Source organism: Enhydra lutris, unplaced genomic scaffold (assembly GCF_002288905.1).
Source record: "Enhydra lutris kenyoni isolate GAN:26980312 unplaced genomic scaffold, ASM228890v2 scaffoldscaffold25, whole genome shotgun sequence".
Classification (NCBI taxonomy): domain Eukaryota; kingdom Metazoa; phylum Chordata; class Mammalia; order Carnivora; family Mustelidae; genus Enhydra; species Enhydra lutris.
In genome coordinates this window covers 20,705,509-20,719,332 of record NW_019154109.1, presented here as the reverse complement: position 1 = coordinate 20,719,332, position 13,824 = coordinate 20,705,509, and the positions used below count along the sequence as shown (strand labels likewise).

The window sequence follows — 13,824 nt, the reverse complement described above, 5'->3', positions numbered from 1 at the left end:
TGGAAGAGTTGGGTGGGGTGAGAACAGAGCCATGCCAGGATACTCACAGCCTTCCAGTTACGCTTACTAGAAGGTGACCTGTACCATGGAATTTAATTTTAGCAAAGCAACACTATTTGGCAGATTAAATAAACTATTCATTTGAATTGTACAGGTCCTAAAGTTTTACTGATATCAGTTTGTTCTGATTTTATAGCTGTGCAGTACTGTAGCACTAGTAATTTATATCTGCATCATGTTTGTATGTATTAAGGAAGCACTTGATAAAAATAATTTAAATCCACATTGGTCTCTGCAGAAATGTTTTCCTCTGAAAGAGATTCACATATTTCCCAAATTTAAGAAACATTGATTTGAAATGTCCATCATGTGGGGAGGAGAGAAATACTGATTTTCTTTAGTAGTTTTGTTTGCATCAGGACTATATCACCAACATTTATACAATTAATGTAGCTTAATCAAGATGACTTCTGATTGGACTATGAGGCTGTCCATTGCGGTGCTCTTTAGGAGGCTAACTATTAGAAACAATTTAAACTTTTGTCATTATAGAACTAATTAAATGGATGAGAAGCACTATACAATTGAATATGTTTTACACTTTGAAATGATATTGTAGATACATTTTTATTGGCTTGGAGAAAGCCTCACCATATCTTAAGATAAAAGACCAAATAACAAAAATGTATATATGATTTCATCCTGTTTTTGTAAAAATATGTGTTCGTGTGTGTGATGCATCCATGAAATATGAAAAGATCTGAAAAAGCATACACTGCGGGATTTGTGATCCTCTCTGGTCTGCAGGCTTATGAAATTCAGTCTTTTCCTCTTTTGATGTACCTGCATTTTCTAATTTTCCCATTAGGAAACTGCTTTTGCAATGAAAAATAATTTAAATTTAAACATGTACTTTTAATGTTCTAAAAATTTATTCAAAATAACCATATCATTTTGGAAGGAGGCACCCAAGAGAACTTTCATTGATGACATATGAAACATTAAAGACTGGGTGAGGCAAAAGATGGTTCACAGATTTTGATAATTCTTGGAGAAATATGAAATAATACCAGAAGTATTCATTGGAAGTAAAAGGATGGGGCATCACAGAACCACACCTGGGAATAACTTACTTAAACACTTTAAAATGTGAATCATTTCTTACAGTTCTGGGATATAATTCTACTCTTTTATCTTCCCTAAATGAAAATAACAGGAACTAGTAGAGTCAGGTTGCAATTTTCTACCAAGAAGCTAAAGACATTTTTTTGGAAGAGGGAAATTTTAATAGTTATTTCCTGATAAACTATGGTTATTAAAAAAATCTTAATCATTTATCTATTGAATCATTTTGAGAAATAAAATGGAATGTATAAATCCAAGAAGTTATACTTAAAATGACGATCCACTTTCCCGAATTATTCCTATACAAACTTTACGAAGTATAGAAAGTTTCAAAATATAAGCCAAAACATTTATATTTTTACCAACCAGGAAAATTACTATTGATATTTAGTATATATGCTGTTGCTCATTTCCATCCTTACATACATTTTTAAAATATTTGGATCTAAGAAACATGCTGCTTTAAATAAAACTAATTTTTCATTTAAAAGATGCCCAGAGCATTTTTCTGTATCAGCAAACTCTTGAGAAAACAAAAATCTTATTTCCTAGTAATCTTTTATTAAATAATTTCCAGCCTGTTGTATGGTATTTTGAAGTTTTACTCTTACAAACAATATTAAGAGGGTTTTGTCTGTACGTGAAACTTCGAACAGCTCATTAACTTTTTTAAAACAAATTCCAGAATTAGAGTTATAGGGTCAATATGTAGGCAGTTTAAAGGTATTCACATATTAACCACTTTCATTTTTCTCGTGGAAGACTATGTCTGCTAATACACCCATCGTTATTGAACACATCACAGTTTTCCCTGCCCGTGCTAAGTATGTTGAAGGAAAAAACCCTGGAGATTGTGCTTTAATCTCTCAGTACCTCTAGGCTTCATATTCAGACCTGGAGAGGAAATAGAAGAACTATAATAATTTTAAGTTCTTACAGAGTTTCATCACTGCTCAGAAAGAATGATTGAAATACTATGAAGGAAAAGTCTTCCCACCTCAGTTTTGCAGATGGCAGAAATCAAGTTTGACAGTTACCAGAGCTGACAACTCCTTCATGATACAATTTCTGAAGCAAATGGAACGCAGGGCAGGGACCTCCAATCCCTTTGCATTTGACAGAGTCATTTTCCGGAGTACAATAACCATCTCAGGATACGCTCTTGAACTAAGTTAGAAATAAAGACCCCCAAGGCCTGGAAACCATTTAATTGCTATTCAAGCATTTCTGGACGTGCTTGGAGACCCTCACAGGGAGGAAATTTCCCTGATGCACAAGATGAGGGAATTGCTACTAACAGAGGGTGGGAGGGAGACCATTTTTAAAGATAAGAAGTGCCTTGGGATGCTGGAATTAAAACATTCAACATGTTAGGTCAACCTTTGTATTAAATTATATGTATTTATAATTTCCTTTTCAGAAGCAAAAATAGTTTTATACTTGTTTGTTTCTTTATTTTTAATGTGGAATAAGAGAAAAAGTGCTTGATTCTCTGACCCTTGTCCTGTCCCCTCCTCTGGCGGGGGGGGTTCTACTGTGTAGATATTACATGTTCACACCAAACTATGCCTTCTATGTCACGTCCACCCCAAACAGATTGGATTTCAGTTTTGCTAGCCCATGTCTCTGCCACAGGATTTGGTGGGGCGTGGGAATGTATGTGTACCTTACTCTCCAATTGTACGTAAAGCCCTCAAGTGTTTTTTTTGTTTTGTTTTGTTTTGTTTTGTTTTTAAATTTTATTTATTTATTTCACAGAGAGAGATCACAAGTAGGCAGAGAGGCAGGCAGAGAGAGAGATAGAGGAGGAAGCGGGTTCTCCGCCGAGCAGAGAGCCCGATGCGGGACTCGATCCCAGGACCCTGAGATCATGACCTGAGCTGAAGGCAGAGGCTTAACCCACTGAGCCACCCAGGCGCCCCAAGCCCTCAAGTGTTTTGACTGTTTGATGCTTATCCCTCCTTGTAATGTGTTCCCCAGAGACCTGGAGTTCCATGGGATCTGGGCCTGTCTGTCTTGGTCACTGTTGTATCTGCTACATAGAAATACTGTTGAACTGGCAGTGTGTAAGAGGGCCGGTTTCCCATAATCTTACCATCACAGCAAATTCATTTTGGTTTTTAACCTTTGCCAATTTGATAGCCAAAAAAGAAACTCATTGTGTGATGTTGGTAAAGTTGAACATAAACTCATATGTTTATTTTTCTTTTGTAATTTGCCTCTTTGTGTCCTTTGCCTATTTTTTCAATTAAGTACTCCTCTTTTTCCTGTTGATGTAAAAGAACTTTTCTTTAAATGAATTAAGGATAGTAACCCTTTGTCTACCATATATTTTGCAAATGTTGCATCCTCGGTATATTATTTAGAGTGTTTTAGGTATAGAGAGAATTGTAACTCTTTTCTGAAATATATTGTTTTCCTTTATGGTTTTGCTTTATGCTTAGGAAGCACTTCTCTACTGCATGTGAGTTCTTTCCCTTTTTGCTTTTGTGGCTTAATTTTTAAAATGAATCCCACCCACTACATTCAACAAAGAGTTGTTTTAAGAACTTGATCTTTTTTGCCTTCAAATAATTTCACTTGTGTCGTTGAATTTTTATATTTTCGAGCTTGCTAACCTTCAAATGTCATGATGACAAGCAGTGCATACTGTAATGTCTTTTTATTAGCCCCCAATGCTAAGAGGAAAAACTCTAATAAATATCTCCGAGTCCCCACATGACATCCTCCATGCAAGGAGTCACTTCAAAGAAGCCTTGAAAAATAATGCTGATTTGTCCTTTAGTTTTTCTTAAAGGGTATAAGGCAGGGGTTTACTCTGAACAGCATGAGGGAAGCTTCCTAGAAATAGTTTCTTGCTATTTTTCCCTTTTGCTATAATTTCTACTCATTATGGCAGCTAAAAATACCTAACACAATTATTCTTATTCAAATAGTCCCTTCCACTTACTATTTCGTATTTGTCCTATCCCTGCTCCTCTGAGTCTAGGTGCCAGAAAATAAAATTTCCATTCTGCTTCCCACTGATTATCTGGAGAATCAACCTGTCATCCAGATTGTGTGTGACAAAAAGTAGAAAAGATGACATAGTTATCCAGATCCTCCCCTTTTAAAAAGTGAATGCAGAATTCCAGTTTCTGGTTCTGCATAGAAGAATCTTAGAAGTCACCACACCATCATATTTGTAAGTAAAAAGCTGAACAGACTGAAAGTTGACAACTCTTCATGGGTTTATAAGAGAGGGGGACACAAGGCAAACCACTGTGCCCAAGGTTGGAAAGACAGATGGGCAAATACAGGGAGTCTTGGCTTCTGAATGCAGAAACTCACAAGCAGAAACCACTTTAGGAACCCAAACCCTGGGTGGTTGTTGACTAATTGCTGGAGGCTTGGTGTGGACAACTTTGAGAGTTAAAAAATGCAGGGGCATCCGGTCATAGGGGCCCCACAATATTGTAAGGTTTACCTCCAGGAACCTCACTAGATTCCCACAATAAATACAACAGAAAAATCTCTCAGTACATGCAGCAGGTGGAGGGGAAAAAAACATTTTGAAATATACCTGAACACTCTATTCTTCTTAAGAAGGCCAGCCCTCAACGGAAACTAGTTAACCAGAGCCTAACCTGCTGGGATACTATTAGAGCCTAACTGACCCAGGGAACAGAAGTACCTAAGTCTAGCCATCCTGTGCCACCAAAGGGGTAAGAAAAAATTGAGAAATGCTTGCAAACATCACAGTCCAGAGGTAGGGGCACACTAGAAGACTGAGACCTATCATAGAACAGGAACACCTTCCCTCTCACCTCCACACAAAGTTACTAATGCCTGTTTACAGCAGTTCCTCTGCCTAGTACGTATTGTCTTGCTATCAAGAAAAAATTATAAAGCATATCAAAAGGCAGAAACTTCATTTGAAGAGGGAGAGCAAGCACCAGAACCATGTATGGCAGGAATGTTGGAATTTTCAGATGGGGTATTTAAGACAAACTACGATCAATATGCTAGCGGCTGTACTGGACAAAGGAGACAGCAGGAAAGAACAGATGGGTAATGTAATCTGAGAGATGTTAAGTGAAGGGAGGAAGCTGAAAAGGAGGAAATCCAAAGATACTGACTCAGTAATAATTCTCAGTGCTATCACAAAGTAAAAGCTACTGTTCTTTTACTGTAGGTAATGTAATTTAATGCCACCTATGGTGAAAAATGGTAATACACATAAACTCTGCCTCCTAAATAATTAGATAAAGTCTCTTGAACTCTGATTCTCTTACAATTACCCTTTTCTTAAAGGAAGATTTTGGCAATACATTTCTTGGCCTGATTTTGTTGTATTCAAAGGTAAATTTGCTGATGGCCAAGCCCCCAGCTGGCTCACCTAGCACCTTTGATCTAATTCAAAATACGTGCCCTTCTTCCAGGTGGATGCAAGGTGAAGTCCTTGAGTGCAGGACAGATTTCAGCCTCTAGTCCAGGCCCTTTTACAGAGGGCTAAACCTACACAATGATACAGAGTGGCAGGGATCTTGATGCCTTCTACTTCTATGTAGAACATGACACTGAAGAGTGGCAACCTAGGGGGCAGCCAGCATCTTCTTCCAGGAAGATGAATAAACTCAATATTTATTGAAATGAAGGGAGGAAGTTGAAAAGGAGCCATTTCTGTACCTCTATCTAAATAGCCTTTCCTGTGGGCCTCACTTTTGGTCTTCTCCATATTCTGCTCACTGATGTCTTCATGGCTGTCTGTGCGTCCTTCTAGGCAACTCACAATTCTTTGAACATTGGCTACCAGTTATGACAGAACTACTGGTTAGTAATGCCTCATTAGCTCTCTTCCCTATTCATCAGTAAAGATGAACTTATCCCCATTCGAGGTAGAAAGGACCATTTCAAACTTTCAGTTATACTAGAAAATAGGCTATAGAAGAAACTGTATGTTCTTAAGGATTTTATTCATATAATCACTGAGATTATCAATCATTTTCTGTGCTTTTCTCACTCTCATTCTCAGGTTGGTCAACACTTTGAGAGGGTTTGCATCAGTTTTATTTAAGGATTGGTATTGTGTTTGAATATCTATGCTAGTTTAAATAGTCACATAGAAACCAGTATCAGAGAATAATTTATTAGTAGGAATATTGGACTAGGTATCAAAAGACATTAGCTGTGATTCTGGCTGAGTCGCTAATGAATCTTGAGGAAGACTTTCGACTTCTCTGTTTCAGTTGCTCCATATATGCATGGAGGAAAAGAATGGTTGCCCTACCTACTCCAGAGGCTTGTCCTGAGAACGTTAAATGTGAAAGTACATTTGCAAACTATAAAGCCTTCCTTAAATGCATGGTTTTCTTATTAAGAGGCCCTCCTACCTCCCTACCTGAGGGAACCTTTAACAGAACCTCCCCTCCCCCACCCATCACAGGCACTTCTACTGCTCTGTTTAGAGAAACACATTTTATGGCGGCACAGATACAGACATGGATCATGGGGTCACTGCTGTGTTTCCATTACAAACACAGGCTTCAGGCTTCAGCCCTTTCCACATGCTGAACTTCATCGGGGTCCCATGTGTTGAGAGCCTTCTGGAAGAGACCCAACAATTACAGAGGAGTGCACTCTACAGACTTGGCCTGAATGTAATTTCAGCCTGAACTTTCTGGGGATTGTTATGGGGTCCCATCCTGCAGTCTTTCAACATGAGAAACTCTCCTGGGCATGGAAGGTTTGGAAAATCTTCAGGATTGAGGAGTACCGCCTCTAGGATTGAACATCAGGGAGGACCCTGTAGCCAGAATGGACCTTAAATCTCGCTTCATGAACTTGGTGCTTTTTCTGTGTCTGTGTGGCCTTCTCCTTGAAATAAATAAGCAAAGGATATAGTTTTAAGTATAGTGGTTTTCACACTCCTAGACCTGATTTTTTCCTCTGCCTCCCCAGGTTGATGTAGTAAAAGAAGTAGATCCAAATGGATTTTACAGAGATAGTCAAAAAGCCATGCCAACCTGGCTTCTTTTGTACAGTAAGTACAGTATAAGGTAACTGCCAGAAAGAGAGGTTCCCAAGTCAATTATTGATTGCTCTAGCTCCTCCTTGGGGTCAGCCAACCACACTGCATGTGTTCCAGCACCCAGAATGTGACCATGGAGAATTAGGGGCATGGTAACCAATATTCTGTCAAAGCAGGGGTGTCAGCCCTACTGTAGAATGTATGATGGAACCGGGGCTCTAATGTACAAGTCAGGTTTCCATGAACTTATCTCTTTTGTCACATTGTTGTCCAGTATCTTTTTGTGGTGGTATTATAGCATAGACTCATTGACTGAGGGAAAGACTGGAAATGAAAATGAAGTCAGTGATATTCATGTATTACCTTGTGGTGGCCCTGGTGCTGTCATGACACTGATAGCATGGAGAGGCCGACACCATGGCCCTGGGTTCATCCTCTGCCTTATGCTTCTGTCCATCCATCTTTCAGGGTGTCTACTGTTCCTCGTAAAGTGTCTCTGCACATTCTAGACACTCTTTTTCCCCCTTTTTAATAAAATCAGGTTCTCCTTTTAAAAAAGCAGTAAACCAGTAATTTCCATGGGAAAAGGAAGCAATTACATTAAAACATAATCTTCAAAAAAGTTCATGACACCTGAATTAGGGAGTTTATCAGGAGACCCTCTATTCAGGCAGGAGTAAATAGGTAACTCAATTCCATAGGCCAAAGTTTGGTAAAATTTCAGTACAGGACTAGGGCAAGATAGTAACTATTTTTGGCTTTGCAGACCATAATGGGTCTCTGCAGTAAATGCTTACCTCTCCATTGTAGCACCAAAGCAACATAAACAATGCTAAAACAAATGGCTGTGGCTCTGTCCCAATAAAACTTTATTTACAGAAATAGACAGAGGGCCAGCTTGGCCCACAAGCTGTAGTTTACTGACTCCTGTTATAAATAACTCTGCACAGTAATACATGTGTGAACCACAGAAAATTCAGCAGACAATCATTAGTGGCTATCATATGTTGCAGTAGATATAGAAATAAATTAAGACCCAGTTCTGTGCATATATATTATCTTTTCCTTGCATCTGGCAGGGTGGGATCGGGTCATCTCTATGACAGCATGTCTCTGCAGTGTGCTAGCTGTTCATCACTGCCCATCTCCTGTGCTTGTGTCCCATACTACACTCACCCTCTGTCCTTTGAATGCAGGAAATGGTGGTTTCATCCCTGAAAAAGATAACAGATTTATGTTTAGCTACAGCTCACACTGTATAAGGCATTCCCACATGCCTTGTCTTTAATCTTCAAAGCAGTCCAGTGAAGCAAGTGCCATTATTCCTACTTTACCAACAAGGCACTACTCAGTGAAGTTCAATCCTGTCCCCTGTGAATTCTGCCCTGGTTGGTACTGGAGCTAGGGTCCAACCCAGACCGCAAGAACATTACCACAAAACATCCAACATGACAGAGTTTCTTGAGCATAAATAGTTTATTCTGAAGAAGAGGAAAAAAGATAGAAAACATCTTTAATCCAAAAATGGGAGCTGAGAAGAGGACAACTGGGTGTCCAAGACCATTTTTAGGGTGGGTTTTTGTTTTCTTTTGTTTTGCTTTGCTTTGTTTTAACATTAACATTGTGGCTATGTGCTGGAATAGGACATGCATTCTTCATTCTTTTTTCATTACACGAGAGTTGTTGCAATCATTATGCAAAACCAATAAAGGGAAAACTTAAAAAAAAAAAAAAAAGTCATTTGGCAGGCAATGCCCGGTTTAGGAACAGCGCAGGTCTCACGGGAGAACAATATGCATTTTGTAAAATTTCTTAAGAGACAATTTATGGTTTTGAGAAAACAAAACAGGAAATTGAATTAAAAGGAGAAACATATTTAAATCATGCTCTAGTGATGACATAACTAACCGAAGCCCAGCAATCACAACCTAGAGTCAGGGATTGTTAGCTGCAAGACTCTTCCAGCATTGGTTGGTTGGGTGCTTAGGTGAAGAGAGATGTTCTACTGTTTAATTGGCCCTGCATCACAACTTTTGAATGGATGAAAGCCCATTTCTTTTTTTTTTTTTATTTTTTATTTTTTTTAAGATTTTTTTTTTTTATTTATTTATTTGACAGACAGAGATCACAAGTAGACAGAGAGGCAGGCAGAGGGAGAGAGAGGAGAAAGCAGGCTCCCTGCTGAGCAGAGAGCCCGATGCGGGACTCGATCCCAGGACTCTGGGATCATGACCTGAGCCGAAGGCAGAGGCTTTAACCCACTGAGCCACCCAGGCGCCCCGAAAGCCCATTTCTTAAATTAGAAATGTGGCCCTAACTATAAGGCTTCTGTCATATCTTTACTGAAGACAATGAACTATGACCTTCCTCCTTACATCATCAGTTTTGATGCCTACCTCGGGATTGGCAGAATTTTACCCTGGAGTGAGTTTGGGGTAGATCAAGTAGGTGTTCTCTTTTCCTTTAACCCCAAATGCTCAATACCTCTTGGGAAGTTAGGGATTAAAAACAAACAAACAAAAAATACCCATCTCAAGGAAGCAGAGTTTCTAACAGAAAGAAAGGATATCAGGAGTCGTTTGCAACCATCAGTATTAAACACACACACACACACACACACACACACACACACACTTTTTTTTTTCTAGTAAAGAAAGTTGTTTCCTAATTCAAACCCATATGCTACATCTACAACCTTCTATTAATTTCTATTTGGGTGTTTTGTTTTGTTTTGGCCACAAGGTGTGTTTCATTTTCATTAAACATACAAATAATTTGCTATAATATCCCAGGGCGAGCTGGAAAATGTGGCAGCCTGTTTGGGGGGTGACCCGCAGGCCGGTGGCGTTGGCACGGAGTGCCTGGGCTTACAGTGCAGCTTGTCACTCGTGTCCATCTTGCAGGCGGCTCTTCTTCCTCCACATCACGACTGGGGTGTCTCGAAGATGACAGGGGTGGAGAGTCCTCTAGGTTCTTAGGAAATGTCACTCTGCTTCTCCTGCTCAGTGGTCTCTTTGGTCAGCTGGGTGTTCTGCGTCTCTATTTTCTTCGGCTTGGCTTTATCGAAGCTGGCGATTTCCCCCATGTCCGGCTTGTCTGCCATTTTCTTAAAGCGATCTGTGGAGTTCCGCTCTGAGCCCAGCGCCTGGTGCTCCCACTCGCGTTGGTGCAGCAAGAGACCTCTATTTGGTTTTCTAAGATTCTTGATGAGCAGAGGGTAAAGGGGAGAAACTGTGGACACTTACATAAGTTTAAATTATGAGTCTTTATTCAACTGTTTCTGTCCTTTTTCTTTATTAATTATAAAATAATACTGTTATATATGAAGATACAGGTTTTTATACTTTGTGTCTTATTTTCTCTATTCTATAATTTAATTAATTGTGTGAGATAGACTACAGTGTAGCCTCTATTTTATAGGGAAGATATTATACTATATTATTATTATTGTTGGTATTTTTTTTGCATAGCTAAGTTCTTAACCAATTCCCTAATCTGCCTCAAATGGGGATCAAAAACCTGTATAGTCATTCAAGTATGATGACAATGTAATTGACTCAGTCTCAGCAAAAAAATATTTCATGACTTGCTTGATTCCATTATTTTGTTGTAATGAGGTTGGGTTTATAAACAGCACACGTAAACTTTCTTGCTCAGTCCATTTTGTGCTGAATGGAACACATCTCTGGAATGCCTGGCCAGGTTCAACAGTTCAGCTGAATACAGCTAACCACATCACATGGTCACGAAGCCACTCACCATCTCGGAAGTCCACTGACTTTCTTTCTTCATCAGCAGAAATGAAATCCCTCAGGGCAAGATTTTATAAATATATATGCACCCTTTTGTATCATCAGCACCTGGCATATAGTAAATAGTTAAAAAAATAAAAAGTCTGCTAAACAAATAAGGACAATGACTAGAAATCAAACATAGCTGAATTTGTTCTTACAAAGGTTTATGTAGCATGGTAGATTATTTGCAACATGGCTGCTATAATTCCTTTCTGTGTATGTGTGCCTCTGGTCTTGGCCATGTGACCTTCTTTGACCAACAGAAAGAAGCAGAAGTGATGGCATGTGAACTGATCTTGAGAGGTCTTGCTGTCTTAGAAGCTATCCATTAGCTCAGACTAACCAACTGGAGACATTTGGCCCCGTCAGGAGGGACCACCAATCTCCCAAGAAGGCAGTGAGGCTGATTTAGCCCATAAAGCCCCCAGTCAGCCACTGGACGACTGTAGCTAACATAAGCAGAAGAGTTTCCCAGCTGAGCCCAGCCCAAATGGCTGACCCATGGAATAATGACCATATAAAATGACCACTCCTTTAAATCACTAAGTTTGGCAGTACTACTAATACAGCAACAGATAATTGATATCAGTGACCTTTGGAAAGCTGAATATTTTCATCTACCACACTTTAAAAGTGAGTAAAACCAGACAATTTAATAAGAAACCAATCAGAAGCCAACTAAAAACATCCTTTTGAGAAACCTCTTACAGGAGAACATATCATCATCACATGAGGGAGTTTCTTCAAAGGTAATCAGTAGGGACACCCTGTGCTTATTTTGTTTCTTTTTCTTAGAGGAGTCAGTGGTATGAAACCAAATTTGCAGGTCAGTCTACGGACACTTCTTACAGATTGAGGTCACATATTTGGTTAAACTTATGTTTTATATGGTTTGATAATATATTAAGTGAAAAGAAATCTACTGATCTTGTTTTTCTCTGGAATTTGATTTACAACAAAAATAGTTCCATAGGACATATGCTTGGATTTGAGGAGTGGTCATTAGGGTAGAGTGCAAATGAAATAAAACATTGGGACAAAGTCCTGCCTGCAAAGGTATGGAGCACTTCCACCACCAAGGGGTGTATGGGTTTAGGGGGAAGGAAGGTTGAACTTACTTAAAGAATAGTAATAACGTATAGACTGGGTGTAGGAAGAGGTCATGAGCAGTAACCATGTGCTAAAAGGCTGAGGATCTTGTCCTGGGGGAAGGACAAAGGGGTTTCCACATTTTACAAGGCTTATAGTTTTTCTTAGCCAGGTTACTAAAAGCAGCAGAAAATCACTCTCTTATTATAAAAACTTTGCCAATTTAATATGAAATACAGTGCAATTACCATATCCTTGGCAGTGAGCAGAATACTTATACACATTGTCTCAATTTCACAACAATTTTATGATGGGAGAAATATTGCCACTATTTTATAGATAAGGAGACTGAGGCTCAGTTTTGGTTGAGAAATTTGCAAATGTCACAGTTGGTGATGGATTGATTGAGGACACAGGTCCAGGCTATCCTACCCATGGCCCCTTTATTTACCCACAATGCCAGTGTTACAGTCCTAGAAACTGGAATGTAATGAGACACCCAAAGAGCTGAAACAGCAGTCCATTAATTCCATTATGGAATTGCAAGCCACATGAACTAAAAGGTTATTTTGACCATCTAAAAGGTTACTTTGACCACTAAAAGGTTATCTTTTGCCATCATGACACCTAACTCATCTCAGATGAAAATGTAAGTTGTTTTGAGGAAGGCACTAATTCTCTCTAGTACCCCCCCTTTTTTTTTTTGCTTCAAAATACCAAGTGGAAGGTTTTACTTGAAAGATCTTTTTTTTTTTAAACTAAAAACAATATTATTTTCAATTAGGATTTGCCATTGTGTAGAAATATGTTTTGTTCATTGTGTAGACTGTAATCAAGATTGAAACAAATTCAAAAATCTGTCCCAAGGATATTGTTGGAAAGTACTGTTGTAAATTCTCTAATAATGCAGTACTACTGTTAGCTATGTTTTCTATTTCCAGCAAGATTAAGAGGACTTTATATATGAGAAAGCAAATTAAGAAAATAAGTCCCTTAACTAAACCATCTCCACAAAGAAAACTCTCCTTGTTATACCATACATGTATGATTCTTTTTGTAATTCAACCGCAAGGCCGGTATTCTAGTAGGAAACTCTGGAATATAGAGTCACATAAATATGGACTAAATGGGGCATTATTAGAGATGGCAGATGAAATCAGTTGAGTGGAAAAGCTTTCTGAACTTGTGTTTATACAACACCAAACAAAGATGATATCACATCAGTTTAAGGGCTTATAAATGAGAGTAGAATGTGGGTAGCTCTGAGAGGTTTTCACCTACAAATTTCTTTTTGTATTTCTTTTTTATTACCCCCAAAGATAGAAAAGGTTCCTAATCCTCAAACAAATGGCTACTGATTGAGATGTTCATGCTCTATCCTGAAGCAAATCTCTACTATAATAGATCCTAAGATATATGATGTGTAGGACTTACGCTATTAATTAATCAGTTCAGGATATCCTTCTGGCATGCTTTTGACATCTACCATCTTTGTTTTTCTTTTAATTGCCCACTTGGTGCAAATACAGACAACTCAGAGACAGGAAAAAAGGAGAGAGTGCAAGTGGGGCAATTTGAAAAGCTTGCATTATGTAATGAAGTAATATCTATGCAATTGAAATGAACCAGACAGCTACTTGTGCAATGACTTAGGTTATCTTAACACCGTAAGATCATGGCAAAGGGGGACTCCTGAGTACCAGGGTGCTTGACAGTCCTGCCTTGGGGTGAAGGGGGAGCTGGCTGACCCAGCCCAGCTTCCCAGTTACTATCCCCTCTGGCTTTTCAATGATTCGTTTCTCAAAT

General features: G+C 38.8%; 1 pseudogene; it reads right to left on the bottom strand.

The window, feature by feature from the left end:
- Positions 1-10,109: 10,109 nt before the first annotated feature.
- Positions 10,110-10,291, bottom strand: LOC111151182 (annotated as a pseudogene).
- Positions 10,292-13,824: the final 3,533 nt, after the last annotated feature.